Consider the following 18,165-nt stretch of genomic DNA (forward strand, 5'->3'; position numbering starts at 1 on the left):
TTTACAAACAACATATTACAGAAAATACACTTCATTAAAAGCTTCTTTCACACTACAGGGGGAGTAGTGGGGTGCCTAATCTAAAATATGCTGATGGCATCTTTTAGATCAGTCTAACGTGTGATGGAGATGCTTAAAGAAATTCAGGGGACACAGAGGTCCTACATATTGTCAGAACAACCTGGAGCAAGAGCTTGCTTGATGAAGGGAGATGGGCTGCCTCTAAGTATCCACTTTTGGCAGCAGAAACATTACATTCCTGGGTTCAATCATTTCCCAACACCTGAAGGAGACTACCAGCATGGACTTTTCCAAGTACAGAACCTGTGCCTGCGTGGAGTCAGGACGTAAGACGGGGGAATGTCAGTGGATCCACCCTGAACACCACCACCTTCTAACTCTATGCCAAACGTTGCAGATCACCGAACATCGAAGCAACTACAAACAGGTCCTGTCACCTTATTCTACTTTATGTGCTTTTTTTTTAAATTATTTTAAACCTTATTAACATTATTTAGTTCAATACTTCACACATTTGAAGACAATCCAAACAAAATTAGTAAGAAAAGCAAACACAATTTCAGAGGGATTTCAGCACCACGGAGAGAGGCATGGCGCTTTTTGTTGCGTTTAAGCGAAGTAAGTCTGTTAAAACTGTTGTTTTGTTGGAAGAAAATGTTGAAACCAAACAAAACACAAACAGGAAATTGTGTTTCATTGTTGGTGAAAAAATGTTTGGACACTTAAGGAATCATGTTTTTTTCAGAACTGACAAATTTGAATCCCAACACATTTCTTCTGTCTCTGAAATTCACAAGTCAAAGTCCAAAACACCAAAAATTTTTCAACTCTGGTGCATTAAGGGAATCTCAGGAATTCTTCAAAAATGTTGTTTACCGGTAGAGAACGGTGCGAGGAGAAGCTGACAGAAGAGCAGTCAGGAGCAGTGCAACTTTGGCTGACAAGATCACAAGTGAGCACAAAGAAAGGGCTGTCAGGCAGGAGAGGAGTGAGGCGTGACCTTGTCAGTCAAGCTAAATGATGCAAAGCACATTCAGCAGTGTCACAGAGGATTGTCTCACTTAGACAAGAGTCACTTACAAGTGTTTTGTTTAGTGAAACATCCTTCACTGAAAAATCTCCACCCCAGTTTCTGGCACATGTGCCACAAACTGTGCTGTGTGTTTTTATGCATACTAATGCAGTTCAAGCCAGAAAACAAAAGTTGGAAAAGATTCTTTCTGACAAAATTCATACTATTATAGGACGTCACTTCCAATATTTGAAAAACGTAAGTGGAAAAAATGAGTAGACTGACCAAATTAGGACGAATGGTCCATCAGCAGTGTTTGTTTACTTGGACAAAATAACTGTTTCTTTTCAACTGGGGCTACAAGCTAAGATCTTCACGTGAACATGTATATGTAAATTTCAAACCAGAGGTAATTTCCTTGGATTGTCCACTTTACTTGGTGAAAAAAGCTAATCTGCACTACAATGAAAACTAAACTAAACAGTTTTGTCCGCCGTCAGAATAAGAGGGCCCAATAAGTGAACCCTGCCGTGGTTCACTACAGGGTGAATGCTTCCAGACTATCATCCAGTTTTGGAGGACAGCTTTTTCTGACTGTAGTTGATGTAATTGTGTCCCCTTGATCTTCAAACAAATGAATCATGTTGTGATTGCTGTTAGCAAAATAAAAAGTTCATACGATTTTATTTTAAAAAAATGTATACCATGGTTCGGGTGAATACTCAACTCTTATTGGCTGCATGGTGTTCATTAAAAAGTGATAATCTGCTTTGCGTCGGGCGGTTAAAGCCTCCGCATCATCCATTAATTTCTGATATTAGACACCTTGTCGGACATTATCCCTTATGTATTTTAACAAATGTAATATCCTTTCAAAGCTTTCAAACACCATAAAGTAGTGCAGTAATATGAAGACTCTCTTTTTGGGGCCTTAAAATGGATCCAGGTTCCAATGGTTGGAACTAAGGCGGAAATCTGCAACATTCTGTTGGTTTTACAGAGCCAGCAGACAGCTCAAATGGAAATGGAAGGATTTGCGGTAATTCTGTTTGGTAATTGTCTTCGTAAATTTTGGTCAATTTGTGTGCTCAACTAAGTGGAGTCGGCACAGCAGGGCGACTTCCCGCCTGAGGCTGCTGGGCACACCGAGCGACACATGGGTTCTCTTAATGAGACACAAGCTTCCCTAAAAGACAGGATTTATGAATTTTAAGGGTCTAAAATGCTGTTTTTTTTTTTTTTTTGTTATAGGGAAGCAGTGAATTGGTGAACATCTCAAAATTAGCATCTCAAAGGATGTTGCATCTGCTCCGAGCGTCAATCTGCATTGTGTGGTGTTTAGCTGGCATCCAGATCTACTGCTGGCCTTTTCTCAAATCACTCTCTGAACTAGGTCATGTTGATTTCTAGCATATGGCAATCAATATCCTTTAAAGTGTCCTCAAAAGAGCAAATGCCAGCCATTCATTCAAAATTGATTAGTGAAACTTAGTTGTTTTCGTCAGCCGCCACTGAGCTACAACAGTGCTCCAAGAAAATGAGCAAGAAAAGAGAAAAGTGAGCTTCAAAAAACCCATTAAGACCCATCTGGACTTCACAAAACCCATAGCCTTTGAAACTGAATCCCAACCACACCTTTCTAGGTTTTTGCTAACCAGTATTAAATTAAATTACACAACTATAACAGAATACACAGATTAATGCTGCAATAGCAAGAACATTAAAATGGACAATTTTTAGAACAGAGATATAGATCAAGAACATTAATCAATAACCTAGTGACACCAAAACCATTTAATCTTTGACTCCATCACACAACTGATCAACATTATCAAATATACTTTTACCCATCTTAGACTTTCTAACAACTTAAGCTGCTTTTTAAGGTCAACTGTGAACATTTGGTAATTATATAACAGGTTAAAGTTGTTTAAAACCTTTCGAAAGAAGAAAAGTAAATCATTTCACTGTGCTCTTTATTGCTTAAAGGTTTTTATCTAAGTAAAACTATTTTTTTATTAATCTGAAGATACCAAAAAATGTATTAAAATGGTAAAGTGCATTTATTGGTATTTTTGTTTTTGAAAATAAAGCTTTAAATCCTCAGAAAGTATTTTCAAAATGTGACATTTTAATAAATTTCCACTCAAACAGATTCAATTTCTTTTCAACAAGAAGAATTTAACTAAGTAATTATTGTAAAATCCCATTTTTGTTGTATTTTTCACGATAGATGAACAATATTGAGCTACTATTACAGATCAATGTTTCTTCAGCCGATTGAGCAAATAATATTTAACTGAACAACTTCATAAAAAAACTGATCAAGTTTTTCAGGACAACTGAGTTCAATTCAGTCATCTTAACAGGTTTTACATTTACAAAAGTTTTACCTTTCTAATAATTAGCTTTTTCTTACTATTTTTAGGATTCCCAGCAACACCAGGCCATTTTCTGCCTAACAGACTTCCCATTAAATGATTGTAAATGTCAATGAATCCTAAAAACTATTAAAAAAAACGTTATAACTATAACACAAAATGAATAATTGTAAAAATTTGATACGAAATAACTGAAAAGCAAGAATAATTAAGTATGTTGAAATTTTTCAACTCAAAAAAGCCCATTAAGCCCACAATGCCCATTAAGACCACTTTCACTCCACTAAAGTAGATTTACATTTATTTTTGGTGTTTTTCTACTTTAAGGTAATTTTCTCTTCAGCAAAAAGCCTAAAGATAAACTGATTTAAAGAAAATTTTTAAGTCATTTTATCAGTAAAATTCAATATATTATGATTTTTTTTGTATTTTATTCCAACTCATAGATGTTGGTACCAAGAAAATTTGAAAACCATTAATACCGTAATTTTGAGGACACTACTCTTACTACTTAAAGAATTAAATCCCTTGAAAAAAATAGTATCTTCCTAAAGTGAGAATTTATCTAAAAATATGAAATCTTGGTCACTGCAACAGAGATAAAACAGATTTTAAAAAAGTATAATAAATAAAAATATAATTTAGGGATGGGTTAAAGCAACTGCAGAGAAACTACATTTCCCATGGTGCCGGGCGGAGTTCCACAGATGGCGTTCCTGCCATGCCATCAGAGGTGGGGCGTTTTTTGTTGTTGTTTTTCTTGCAGAGAAGGCAGTTTGCCCTTCTGTCAGCAGGGAGGGGGGCATCTGCCAACTGGCAGAAGAGGTGAGGATGTATTTAAAGAAATGCTGATGAAGAGATGCCAATGATAAAAAAAAAAGAAAAAGGTTACAAAGCTAAAAGGGTAGAATATAATTATATATAAAATTTTTGTTATGAGCAAAGAAAATAATGGAACAAACTATGAAAGTCAAAAGAATTTCAGGGGAACAATGGGATGCTGAAGGCATTGGAGGAGTGGAAGAAGGTCAGCAAAGGGCAAAAGACAAAAGAAGAGGGAATGTTTCCAGTTGAAGCACCAGAAACGGCATTTACTTTAATAAAAGATTTAAATATCAACACTTTCCATAATGCAGCTGGAAAAGTACAAAAGTAAGCATCAGTCTTTCAGAGTCTCATTTCTCAGAGCAGCAGCTCAATGCAGCTTCAAGAAGCAAAAGCTTATCAGAACAAAGACGGCCGGATGGATAATCGGCTCACACAGCTACTTTGAAAACATTTATGGTAAAACAGATGAGCCTGTCAAAGACAGAAAACAGGAGAAGACCTTGGCCCAAAAACTGAGGAAAGACCAAGTACCCTCACACAAACACACGCACTCACACACAGAGGATGTGTTAAATACCTGTACAGCAGCACAGGAGCATTAACAGAGGCTTAAACAGTTCCTTCTTTCACCTTCACTCACTTTGTGTAATCTTTGTCTGAGGTCACAGTTGGCTCCAACAAGCCTGTGGGGGTGGGGGGGTGGGGTTTGCAGTTGCTGACCTTTAACTGCTAACCTGCACCCCCAAATAAAATCTTTAAATCAGATCTGAAATTTGATTTCAAGACTTGACAAGTAAAAAAAAACAAAAAAAAAAACGATACGAATCTGTGAGGGACGACAGTAGAAAAAAGGAGAATAGGTGCAAGATGGAAGTTAAAAAACAAAGAAATAGAGAAATCATTTATCATTGATAATTTCCCCTCCACCCCTCAATAAAACAGTATTGTGTAAGCCACATCCACTTCCCCCACCCACGAAGAAGTGGGTTTGGCTACATCTTTATTACATTTCTAAAGTTGAATGCATTACTAATGCGTGTTACCTAGACTACTGTTGTAATTCAACAAAATGTCTCAGTACATTAATTTTTACATTTTCAATTGTGAACTTATTTGTGTTTTAACTGCATTTCTCTTAATTATGATTCATATTTTTCTTTTTACTTTTACTTTTTATTTAAACCTCATCAACATCAGAATGCAATAACAAGTAACAGAAAAAAATGTTGAAAATTTGAATCACAGACACACAAAGAGATCAAAGATCAACAGGCCAAATGTATAAATATGACTTTAAAGACTTTATTTTCAGTCTTCTTTTTATAAAGTCAAATTTCCATACTGTGAGCAACACAATGCATGTCCTCATTTGAAAGGGTTCCCATGAGTTCTAAAGGAGTTCTGCAGGTTAGCAGAGGTTATAGCACAGCATCATTTCTTGGTGCTTTTTTCACCCATCTATTACTGACAAATGTCGCCGCTGTTATCGAGCTTCAGCGACGGTGAGCTGTTAAAAGAAGCAATGTTAGTGTGTAATTCCGGTGTTCTCACCTCAGGGAGCAGCTCACATTTTCAACAAGCACTTCACAGACGTGAGAACATCCTAATTAAGTAAACAGCTGTCCACTTTACCTGACCCATGGATCCCCAGCATCTGCTCAATTCTCATCACCAGAACCTCACTCCTTACACAAGACACCTCATTTTACTTCTCTTTTTTTTAATAAAAAAAAGAAATGGCATCACTGCAACCACCTTAGTGGTTTAATTTATGTGCATAATATAAAAATGTATTAACTAAACAGTTCTAATATAAAATATCTGCATGGGAAAAAAAATGTGTCGAATGTTGGTGCAGTTTCCTACATTTGAAAATGTGTCGTCAAAATGACAGAGATTGAATTTGTTTTATATCTGCTGGCATTCTTCCTGGCATTTTTGCAATTTTACTTACTATTTGCTGCTGGCATTAACAGTAAGGTCTATCCTATTCTATTCTCTATTTTTCAATATTAATGTAATTATAACACCGGACAAATAAATTGTGGACTTTTAGGCTGACATCTGATTAATTAGTTGAACTCAGATCAATAGTCAAAAACTACTGACTTTTACTTGTGAATAAATAAGTAGACAAAATTAATTATAAATATACATGCTGCAGCTTTTTATTGCCCTTTCAGTAATAATAATAAAATAAAAAAAACGGCAATGTGTATCTAGCAACTCTACACATTTAGGGTTCAGTTGCGCCACAACAAACGTCTGCTTTCTTTGAAATACACACCATTTCCAGAAAATTTGAATTTGATGGAAGGTGTATTCATTTTCACAATTCTATAAAAAAATACTTTCACTGAAAATAGATTCAGGGCCCTCTGTTTAATTGATTTTATGTATTTATTTGCACAAATTGGGGTTGCAGCCTACAAAAGAGGATTTCATCAAATTAGAATACTAGATAACAGTAACAGTGTTGCATATTTCACTGGTCAGTTAGGACTGGTCTCTGTCAGCACTCGTTAGATCATGAGGTTAGTATAACTTGGGAACAATTGGCTTAATAAGGCTAGTGATGTTTAGCCCTTTTAGTTAAAATAGTCTCTAAAAGCATCACATGATGCATCTATTAAGAAACTGATAACCGGAATTATCTACCTATATGAATGTTCTTTTATACACGAAATGAGGGTTTCAGGAATCCAAAAGCTTCACATAATTACTATTATTCCTATATTCATGTGTTTAAAGTAAAAAAACAAAAAAAACAAAATCCTTTCTTGTTCTTGTTTGCTGAAAACCTTGACGTTTTGGATGAGTAATAATGATGAGGGTCATTTCTGATATTTGTTTACACTGTTCATTTGTAATGACTGTGATGGCAAGGACTGATTAGCAGCTCCTCACATTTCATCTGCACCTGCAAGGTTTCCTTTTCCATCTAAAGCAAATACAAAAACGTGTCAATTTTGCAAGAAAAGATTAAATGTCGGCTAACCAAACCAACAACTGTTTTGTGTTTTAACTTTAATATACATTTCTACAACAGACAAGGAATTGGAATTAAAAAATACATTTTTTAAAAATTTCTTGTATATTTTTTGCACATCTGTTAATTGAGAAGGTTAAAAAAATCTGGACGAGATTTTTTCTGTGTCTGACTGCAGGCTCCATTTATGAAAAAATAAAGGAGAGAAAAGTTTGTAAACACCATCAAAAAGCACCAACAGAGGTGTGATCTGGGGACAATATAAGAGCTGAAAGGAGTTTCCTCAGACTTATGAAGATGTAAGAGAAGGACAAAAGAAACGAAGGCTCAGAACTGCTGCAGTCTGTTGGAGCAGGATCACAGGACGGTTTCCCCACAATCCTGAGCCAGGGGTAATTTTCCAGAGCGCGCACGCTCTCAAACGCGCACACAAACATTCCCCGCACTTCTTCTCCAATGCCACCATTCCTTCCTGACACGCTCTCCTGTGCTCCCCTTCCATACTAGGAAAGCTCTGTTCCCATCAGACTCCCCGCGTTTACGTATCACCTCATCCTTCCAGTTGCGACTGTTGAGGCGCACGCTGGCCAGCAGCTGGAAGCGAGCCACGGCGCATCACTGAAGGTAACCGACTGTGCTGTCACGCGCGTGACGAGGGGGGTCCTGACACACGCAGCCAAACACGCTTCAAGAAAGTGGGGTTTTTAAAACGCACAGAGGTGTGAAACATGGAAGACGCGCTGGTGGGATGGGGAGCTGCGGGCGCGTTTAAAGATGAAGCAGCAGGAGGTACTCACTCTGCAGAGCAAAAGAGCTGGACGCTTCAGCCAAGATGCTGTGCGCGCTGACGAGCCCCAACACCAAAATGTGCTGCTCTTCCTCCTCCCTTATGGAGCGCCTCTGCGATTCTTTTCTCTTCCTCCTGCTTCTGCTCCTTCTTCACTCCGCTCTTCCAGCACTGCGGAGAATAGCTTGAATTGGCTTCGCTAGTTTGGGAACAGGGAGGTGGGACTGGTGCGTGTGTGGGGGGTGGTGGTGGGGTTGCAGTGATGTAGGCTAGAGGGAGAAGGAGGCTCCCGCGCGCTCACACACGCGCATTAAAAGAAGCATAGCATGGGAGCGCAGGAATTGAGGACACATCATGCGAGATGACAGCAGGGCTGATTCAGACCTACATCAGCTTTTAACTGCGTGTAACTCATTAACGAGCAACCCAAGCAAACACGATTATTCTTCACCACATGATACATACCATTTACAAGATGGAAACTGATCTTGTAAAGCTGGCGGGGAAAAGGAGCCCTCATTTTAAAGCATCAGGAAAGGCAGATAGTACTAAGTACACCGTCACCTTTGGATACAATTGGGAGATACGAACCATAACATAACTTTACATTTTAGCCAACATTGAAATACTTGGCTGCAGCCAACCCAGGTCCAACAGGTACCTTAGGTCTGTACTCCAGGCCTATTTTATTGAATCAGATAGAAACCAAAGATAGAAACCACAAGGCTAAGAACAATCAGCCTGGGCTTCCACCTTTTGGGGGGATTAAGAATGTTTCTGTCATGGCAAGCTAGGCGAGGCAGACCCAGGTGCTGGAACCCAGAGGGTAAACACAAGGTGAGTAAGTTGGTAAGTGAAGTTTTAATGTTATTCGGAGTTGCTTGAGATCTTGATGTGGGTGGAGGCTTGAGAGCAGCGGGTGAAGTTGCTGGAAGTATGGCTCGTGCCGTGGCTGGAGGTCTGAATTGGCTTGTGGCGTGGCTTGAGGTTCTTGGAGCTCCGTGAGGTTCTTTGGCTCGGGTAAACAGGCGACTCAGGTGTCCACTCGTGATATGAAGGTCCTGAAGGCGAGGCATGAACAACGTTAGACGAGAACATGAGCACATGGACTGCACTAGAGATGAGACCAAACTAGGCACCATCAGGGGTAACGAACTGGTGATGAATACTGGTTCTGGATCTCCTTTGAAGGTCTGGTGGTAGATGAGATGAGTGGACACAGCTGAGAGGAATCAGGAGCCAAGCAGAGAGGGGAGGGGAGGAGAGCTGACAGAGGCACCATGACAGTTTCTTGATTCCCCCTAATTTTATCTAAATGGCCACACCTCAAAACTCAGGTGTTCAGAACACATAAATTGTTCCTATTTTCCTTTTTTTGGTCACATATCTCAATTTAAAAAAGTGAGTTTGGGATAATTTAATGGGGAAGCCTTCTTCACTGTCACAGGTTCATGTTATGCTTCAAAATACAAAATAAACCCCACATAGTGATTTGATAGTTTTTGGTTACCATAGTTGCCAGTGGGGAACCAGTTATGAAGGAATCCCCGTTTCTCCTCTAAAACGTTGAGCAGCGTTTTCTTTCAGCTCATGGATCGACCTTGCTCTGTCTTGTATTCCGGCGTGCGTATGTACTGTGCGCTCGTCCTGATCATGACGAAAATCTAGTTGATGTCATGTACTCCTGGCTTTACATTGTGGGGATGAAGGTTCTGTTTTCTCGTTTTCTGTTTTTTTTTCTTTTCAGGGTTTAGTTCATGCGTTGTTTTTGTTAAGATATGGCAGTTTGGTGACCAGCATTGGAGGTTCTAAAGTTGGTCTGGTCACCTCTCACTCGATGTAGTTGTAGAGTTGGATAAGTTAATTCTTCTCTATGAGTTCCTGTAATCGCCTGTCCGTCCTGGGGTCGGATCCCTCCTTCATGTGGACACCCCAGAGGTTTCTTAGTTTTTTCCGGAATCCGTTTTTTTAGGAGTTTTTCCTTACCGTGAAGGAAGGGTCAAAGGGCAGGAATACCCTTTTTAGTTTAGTCTGTTTAGTTACATTTTAGTATTCTCCTATTGACTTCTATGCATTTATGATCCTTTTGATTGTATGTTACTTTACAATTACCCGTACGAAGCCCATTAAGACGACTGTTGTTGTGAATTTGGGCTATACAAATAAATTTGAATTGAATTGAATGGAATTGAATGGAATTTATTTTTAGCGGCTCACTTGTTCCCGTTTCTCTCTCTCTCTCTCTAAGCCTCATGTGCAGTGGAAACAAACTGAGGTAAAATCTCAGTAAAAGTCAAGTTTTGATCTCTTCTATCAGTTTAAAAATGTTTGATCCTCCAGGTCTTAATGTTGGGTACAAGATGATCTGGAGGAGGGTCAGAATGTCAAACACAGACCAAGATGGAGTGCAGAATACAGAGATCAGGTAAGTGGCAGAGCAAATACCGGTAGGGGAACCTTAGCCGAGCACGTAGGGACCCTTCTGAGGACCAATATGGAGAAGGCAGGGAGTGGGATGCAATACCCTGTGATGAACCCACAGCAAAGCAATGTCTTACAAGAGCCCAATAAGTGGACTAGTCCTTCATGACGGAAACTGGTTGAAAAACAAACTGTTATGGAAAAGACAAACTGTAGATAAATAAATAGGAAAACTGGAAAGAAATCAAGCTAAATTATTTATACCAAAATTTAATAAAATCACACGAGAATCTTGCAAGTCAGAAGATTCAGATGAAAACACACACAGAAAAAAACACTTTAAATGTTAGTAAAATCTGTCAGCAAATTATAGAATCAAAGTGGATACTGTATACTGTGTGAGCTAAAGGGAGGTCAGTGATGTGCTTCAAAAAAGGCACTGCTTGCTTGTGTCCCCCTGTGCTCCAGCATGTGATGCCTGTTTGTTTATCAGAGCTTGTTCTGCTTCCATTGCCTCTTTCATGGGTGAATGGCCCTATCAGCTCCTGGCGACCCAAAGACTGATACAGTAGGTCGTGACTCAGAGGGTGCACGTTCATGCGCGCGCACGTGTTTGCATGTGTTTATGTGAAGACCATATGGAAACTGATCCCACTTGCAGTAAATAGACACAGGTACATACTGCTTGCACCTTTGACATCCTGAGTCTGTTGAATATTTTAGCAGATGAATAAAAAGGATGTACATTATTATTTTGAATAAAATCCTTTAATGATTTAAATTTAATTGGTTGAATGCTATACAGCTACTTTGAGCATTTCTACATTTTTTTACTTTTTAATTTTTGCTAATTATTACCCTTTAAGTTTTATGTTTATTCAGCAATATAGCATTTAATCCTGCATTTTCTTCTGGAAATGCAGCCCCTTCTAGTTTAATTTGTGTATCTAACCAACTAATGCCTCATGTTTTCAGGAAGTTTGCTCATGGCGTTACCAAACCTGCCCTAACATAGAAATGCAAACAAGCTTAAATAAATGAATTGTATCATCTGCATAAAAAAATGAAATGTGGATATATTAAAACAGTTTATGAGGACAGGTCTGGATTAGATTAAACATTTGTAACTGCATTCTTTTATCCTGTCAGGGGCAACCCCCCTGATACGCTCAGACAGGTGGTGCGCCTCCATAGGGTGCACATTCAGAGGTGGTCACATCTTAGAGACACATTAACCTTTGCCAGTGGCCTATATTTCTATTTCTTGAAGGAAATCTTTGAACAGCCATGTTGAGCTTAAAAATGGGTCACTTTAAGTGGGCGTTTCAGTCTCAACTCTACAAGTCTGTCGTCTTCCAGTGGAGGTAAAAGTGCTTCATTAATAACTGGAGTTTTTTTTTTTTACAAACACTTAAAATGTCCTTATGTTTCATATTGGGTAAAGACTCACATATCCTATAGAATTCTATGACTTTTCTACTGGAGTCCACACTAGAGGGTGAAGAAATCTCGTGCATAATTTGGTGAAATGTGTGACTCGTCATCGCAAACATACTTGCGAGGGAGCACACGACCTACTTTAGTGGTTATTCCCGCGTCAGGCCAACTGGTCTTGAGTCAAAATGCCTTCTACTGCTAAAAAACCCACAAGTTCAGTCACCACAGGACTGGGATGGATTCACATCTGCTTGAAATCCAAAAATGTAAAGCTTCCGTACACTTTGGGGAATTTTAGGTAACTGTTAGTAGATGTCGGTTTTTAGTCCTGCCCAAGAACAATATTGTGTTTAGCTGTCAAATCCTGACACCTTCATTGTAGTGATGAAAAAAAAATGTTGGCAAGACACGGAAAGCCATGTAAAAACATTTACTGTTTTCCACCATGATTCAATTTCGTTTTCCTGCTATGTAGTTACAATAATGGCACAATAAACAACCATGGTGCAGTATGGACCATGTGTCAAGTTATGGATTTGGACTCTGTGGGGAACCTGCATTCAGAGAGAAGTTTCTTTTTTCTGCTGGACAACAACCGTTGGGAAATGATTACAAAGTACATTTTTTTTGGAATTTCCAAAATGTGTTGAGACCACTCCAGGTGTTTTGAACTTCAGTGCAAAGTTCTGCTTAGATTTGTAGCCACACTCAAAAAAAAAATGTGAGAAACTTCTAGACAGTTTTGAAAAAAGTTGAAAGAAGTTCAACCTATTGTGGCTGATGACGAGGGTGGTGTTAAAAATCTACCTTGAGGAGACTAGCTCATGAACTCACACACACACACTCAAACATACACACACTCAAAGATCACCAAACTAAAAAGAAGGGACACTTAAAATAGAGGAAAAGACAAAGACTAACTGAAAGAATTAATGGGAGGAAACAGAAAACACGAAAACAGAAGCAAGCTGATTGCAAACTGACTTAAAGGAAACAAACATTAGAAGAATCCACTCAAAAAAAACACTAATCTTCAGAGAGTAGTAATAGACTGAAGATCAGGAGACAACAAATCAAAAGAAACAAGGTGAAGCTTTGGTGTGGAAAACGGGCAAATCCTCAAACGTGACACTGAAAGAATTAGAAGCTTAAAAAGTTCCCTTTAAGTATTATTCTTTGCAGATCTGAAAGATGACGAATGGAGATGAATTTGGCAAAAACATAGAAAGTAAAAAGAGGAATAGTCCTGAATTAGACAACAGCTAATATAAAAGCAACATTTAGATGCAGACAAGGATAAAAGATAATTATCGTTTGTTTGTCTTGGTGTTTATAATGAATGTAGAAAAATATCAAAAGCCACGAAAAAACTTAAGAGGAGCCTTGAAAAGAAAGATGGGATTCGTCTTTATTTTGCTTGAATCACAGAGACTAAAAGTGTACAAAGAAGCAAAAAAAATATATAAAAGACATTCTGGAAATTAAATTAAAACTCTCACAGTAGAGAGTAAACCGGAAGTGTGGACATTTACAGCTAAACATGTAACCCAGCAACCTTATTGCTACACATGTGGAAGTAAAATAAGAAATGAATGTTACATCATAAAAAAACAATTGTCAGCTGTATTCCTGAGTAGCTCAATTGGGCTGATTTTTAAAATGTAAAAAATCTTTCTAACCTTCGTTTGGTACCAAAATAGATTAATAAATAAATATTACAGCTTCTGTCAGTGCACAAAAAGTCCAACTTTGGAGATGTGTTTAGGTGTGTAAAGATTGTGAGACCAAAGCTGCTCCATCGGCACAGAACTCTTAAAAGCATCTCCCAGTGGACAAAGAAAGCCACTGCTTCTGCCTGAGGCGTCCTTTTTTAGCTCCACTGTGGGGTAATTGAAGTAAAACTCTCCTGGCACCAAGATGCTTAAGGGATAACTGGGGAACGATCCACAAATGTAACTGTCCTTTTCTCTGTCTCTCAGCATCGTCATCAGATTTTTTTTTTTCAGTTTGCATATGTATCATCACTATTCAAGCATCTTGTAAGCTCGTGGAATAACATTAGAGGTGTTATCTGTTAATTAACCATAATTTAATTACCAAAAAAAGGGGAAAAATATGTCAATGCTAGAGAGGGGGTGAGGAAAAAACCTGCAGCGTTTGCATTGAAAGCAGAGCCTTTATAGATTGCCTCTCTCCACCTCCTCCCATCCTTCAAGGTTTCTCTTCATTCCTTTGGGATCCCTCCCCACCCCCGCTTTCTTGCCTCCACGCTATTTTTAGCCCCCTGTCAGGGAAATCCAATTCACGAGGAGAGCTATAAATAGTTGGCAGTACATTGATCTGCACACCATAGTGCTGAAAAGAGGGGTTTCTACATCAATGGAATGCAGAAAAGGGAGCATCTTCATCTGCATTTTATTGAAAGTGTCGTCATCGCTTTTTTTGCCTGAAAGAACTAAAAATATATATAGGTTTTCCTGGTAACACTGTTTTCCTAAATTGTTCTAAAAAAAGGCTTTTAGAAATAGCGGTAGACTTAAGAAATGCAGCGAGCCTTGCTGGCTGGACCCACCCTCAGATTTGCCTCTGTTTGGAAAATTTTAAAGCCATTTTTGCAGTTGCTGTGACAACTGTAAATCAGAGCATATCTACCTGGAAAATAACAGGAGATGAAGGATGAAAGTGAAGTAGATTAGAGGGAGAGAATACATCTGACATCAAAAAAAGGGTGTGGATGTGGTTGGTAAAAAGAGGGGACAGAAATGTGGGGACTCATGCTGATATATGATTGCCATCCTGTCAACATGCAGACATGTGGAGCCCAAATAGGGCTGTGCCTGCTTTTAAAAATCAGCAATATAGTTTTATAAAATCTACACTGTCTGTCAAATATTTATAGAAGGTTTAAACTTCCGTTGAGAGATGAATTTTAACCCATGCGATGACGTTTTTTCCTTAATTCTGCATCGTCATCTTCAAACCCTTTACATCTATTCCAATTCATTGACGCCAATAAAGGTAAATATGCATCAAACCACTTCGGCTCCAAAGTTACCTGAATTTGAAAGCAAAAAAATGATGATTTTATTTTAATTCTGGAATCAAATTCAGGCATCAAGGGGTTAAAGTCCCACTCATTCATCTTTTGATGTATTGTATTTGCATTCCCAGTTGTCTTTTAACTTTGATGATGCTGTTTTGAGCCAAAATCCCAAAACCTGTTGTCTAGGACATAGTTTCTGCAGAGCAACACAAATTCATTAGAAATTTGGCTCTAAGTTGCGGGCACGACTGCTGGCACAGAGTGAGCCTGCCCCCTTTCCATCATCCGTCCATTTACATGCTCTCCTGCTAGCTTACAGCCCCTCACAAACCCAATCTAACATTACCAATGCAACAAAAATAAGGGGCTATGTTATAGTTAACTAGCTGTGTGGTTCTGAGCCAGATGTCAGTTTGGACAAGGAAAACAAAGACAGACATGGATCTATTTGTCTGCAAATGGATGCATCAGGATGGAGTGGCGCAGGGAACTTGTGCCGTCAGCTTTCATGCTTTTTCCAATTCCCATTTTTGTGTCTGCTTCTGATCCATCACGGAATTATATTTTAATATTAATTTTCTTTATATATGTCCTCTATCATCAGAAAAATGCCAGAAGAACATGTTATAAAACAAAACAAAACAGGATTTTTATTGAAGTGGGTCTTTATAAGGGGTTGAAGGAAGTACAAATCAAAAGGATTTGACCAACATAAAAAAAAAGTATTTTTTGAAGTGCAGTTCTGATGTATAAACATGCAATTATGAATCCACAGTGTGTGCAACTTTATTAGCAGTGTCCACAGAGAGCCAGGCACTGAATGTTCCAATTAATGTTAGAGAGGCTACATCACTACCTAAGTCCTTTCTTAAAACCCACTTTTCAATTTACCTTTTAATACTCAATGAAGAGGTTCTCTCTCTTTCTTTTATCCCACCTAATTTCAATTTATTCTCTTTTATATAATGTTTGTGATAGATTTTTTTTACAATGTACAATTTCCTTGTACACGTTGAATCTTTTTTTTACCTGATTATTTACATGTTTTATTATCTGCTATTTAACAGCACTTTGGTCTGTATGGGCATTTTTAATATTTTATTTATAAGTTTTTATTATTATTATTATTATTATTATTATTATTATTATTATTATTATGTAGAGTGGATTTAATAAATAGCAACAACTGTTGTAACAATTCTATATTTTAAGTAGAATTCCTGTTTTTTTTTCTCTGTTTCTATTTCCTTACTGGCTCTTATTCACTGAAACTAAAATTTTCATTGACGTTTGCTTTTTGCTAACTTTGATAGTTGGGGAGTGGGGGTTGTGGTTCAATTTAACAACAATGTTCTTTGTGTTGCAGACCGGAGCAGCTGCTTTAAGAAGGTAGAAGATTTGGGTAAGACATGGGACTGAGGCAACTATGCTGATGTACATCAAGTCAGTCAAAGACAGACGTGAGGAACAATCGGTAGTTTTTCAAAATAAAATGTTGATCACAATCAAAAAATAAATTTAAAAAAGAAAATTATTTAGTCTTTGTATGTGGACCGGTAAAAAGTGACTCACAAAGGAATGCTGGTCTGGAGGCTACGGCAACCACTGACTCTGAAAAGGAAAAAAAAAAAGTTTACCAGCTGTGATTTTCCTTGAACAGTGGGCCTTTGGGTGTACTTGTTAAATGTGTTAGTAACTTAACCATTGGTAACTTACAGTGAATACCCCTTGTGCTATCTTAGATGACCCCACCCTTACTTTGATGTGTTCTCCCTACCATGACAAAGGTGGATAAAGGTGGAAAGATTTCATGTAATCCATGGACACCAGTGAGGTTCACAAATCATTGAAGAAAAAAGGTTTAACGCACTGTCTTGTGGGTCTAGATGACCCAACTCCCAATGTTAAAGTGCCCAGGATAGCACAAGGGTTACACTTTCCAGGGCGTACCTCACCATGCTCTTAAATGGCATGGTGGCCTCCAGGGACCCCCAAAACCCTAAATTAAACAGGTATTATTAATAAATGAATGTGTTCTGTATTCTAACCTTTTCCTTCAGCATAAAACTCATTTCCTAAAAACAAAAACCTGTAGATCCGTCTTTTTATCTTGTATTTATTGTCTTTTATTAAAGTTTAGAATCAGCTGTCCTTAAAGGTTTCACCTTAACACAGTTGCTGCTGTGCAAACTGTCAATAATTTTCACCTGTTCACCACATGCGATCGTTTTGTAGATGTGAAAGAATGTGTGTGTCTTTTGGCGGGCGTGCGGTGGAGGTGGTGGGGGAATGGGGCATGAAGGAGAGGCGATCAAGAAAGAAGGACAGAGAAAATAATGAGAGCAGACGGCGAAGCGCCTGCCAAGAGAAGAGTAATGAAATGGAGGCTTAGTCTTTGTCAAATTTATTGACAGAATGGATTCTGGTCATTTTGTCACCATTTCTTTTCTCTATTTTTAGACTGAACTGTTTTTTTTTTTTATTCTCTTCCTATATCACCATCCACATATTTTTTTCACAGGAGTAAAAACATCACATAGGATATTAACAGGATTTACGCAAACATCAAGAGCAGCAGCTGAAGCAAAAAGAAGGAACCACCAGTGAGATAGAAACAGAGGAAGACTTAAAACTAGAGAGGATTTAAGGAAAGAAGAAAAATAGTCATCTGCATGAAGATTTCAAGGAGGCATTATGTCCTTGGGAAGGCTTTTCTTTTCCTCTAATCCTTCCAGCTTCCATTTACTGTATCTCAGAAGGGACAACAGCAAGAATCCTCTTAATTTATAAAAGTGCGGAAGTAACTAGCAGTAGAAATGCACGGCTGAATCCTTTACAATGGGAGACGTGTTGATGAAGTGAAGAAGGAAGTTTAAGGTCAGGTAAGTGCAGACTGTACCATGTCACTGTCTGGGCAGAAAGCACTCATATATTTCCACTTTAAGGTGATTTTTTTATTTTTTTTTTAATTTGTTGAAATGTTGTTGGAGACAGCAGCGGCCAGCCTGGGGGGTCTCTGTCAGAGCTCACATACACTTGCACAGAAATATGGCAGCAATCATATACTGGAGGGGAAGATGAAGCGCACTGACGTGTTTAGAGTTACATAAGATGTGGGCATGCCCTCACCCCCAAATGCATTTCATGACTTTGAGTATGAACTGTCATAGCAATAGTTTAATATGATGCAAGGCAACAAAAGCATCATGTTGCATTTGCTTATTTAACTGAGTGTATGAGCGAGCC

The 18,165-nt window shown here is 38.3% G+C and overlaps 1 protein-coding gene and 1 long non-coding RNA gene across 3 annotated transcripts in view; one reads left to right on the forward strand and one right to left on the reverse strand.

The window, feature by feature from the left end:
* LOC101173155 (voltage-dependent calcium channel gamma-7 subunit) overlaps positions 1–8,255 on the reverse strand; it is a 30,771-nt gene extending 22,516 nt beyond the window's left edge. For both annotated transcript variants that reach the window (XM_004074256.5, XM_078954882.1), the window contains exon 1: positions 8,029–8,255. The gene's annotated coding sequence lies outside the window, so the exon portion shown is untranslated. The remainder of the gene's footprint in view (positions 1–8,028) is intronic.
* LOC110015912 (uncharacterized) lies at positions 7,727–16,421 on the forward strand. The gene is made up of 4 exons (XR_002874140.2): positions 7,727–7,855; positions 10,267–10,293; positions 10,359–10,443; positions 16,286–16,421. It is a non-coding gene; the product is annotated as an uncharacterized LOC110015912 (long non-coding RNA).
* The last annotated feature ends 1,744 nt before the right edge of the window (positions 16,422–18,165 follow it).

The sequence above is a fragment of the Oryzias latipes genome, chromosome 11, assembly GCF_053564925.1.
Source record: "Oryzias latipes strain Hd-rR chromosome 11, Olatipes_Hd-rR_3.1".
Classification (NCBI taxonomy): Eukaryota; Metazoa; Chordata; class Actinopteri; order Beloniformes; family Adrianichthyidae; genus Oryzias; species Oryzias latipes.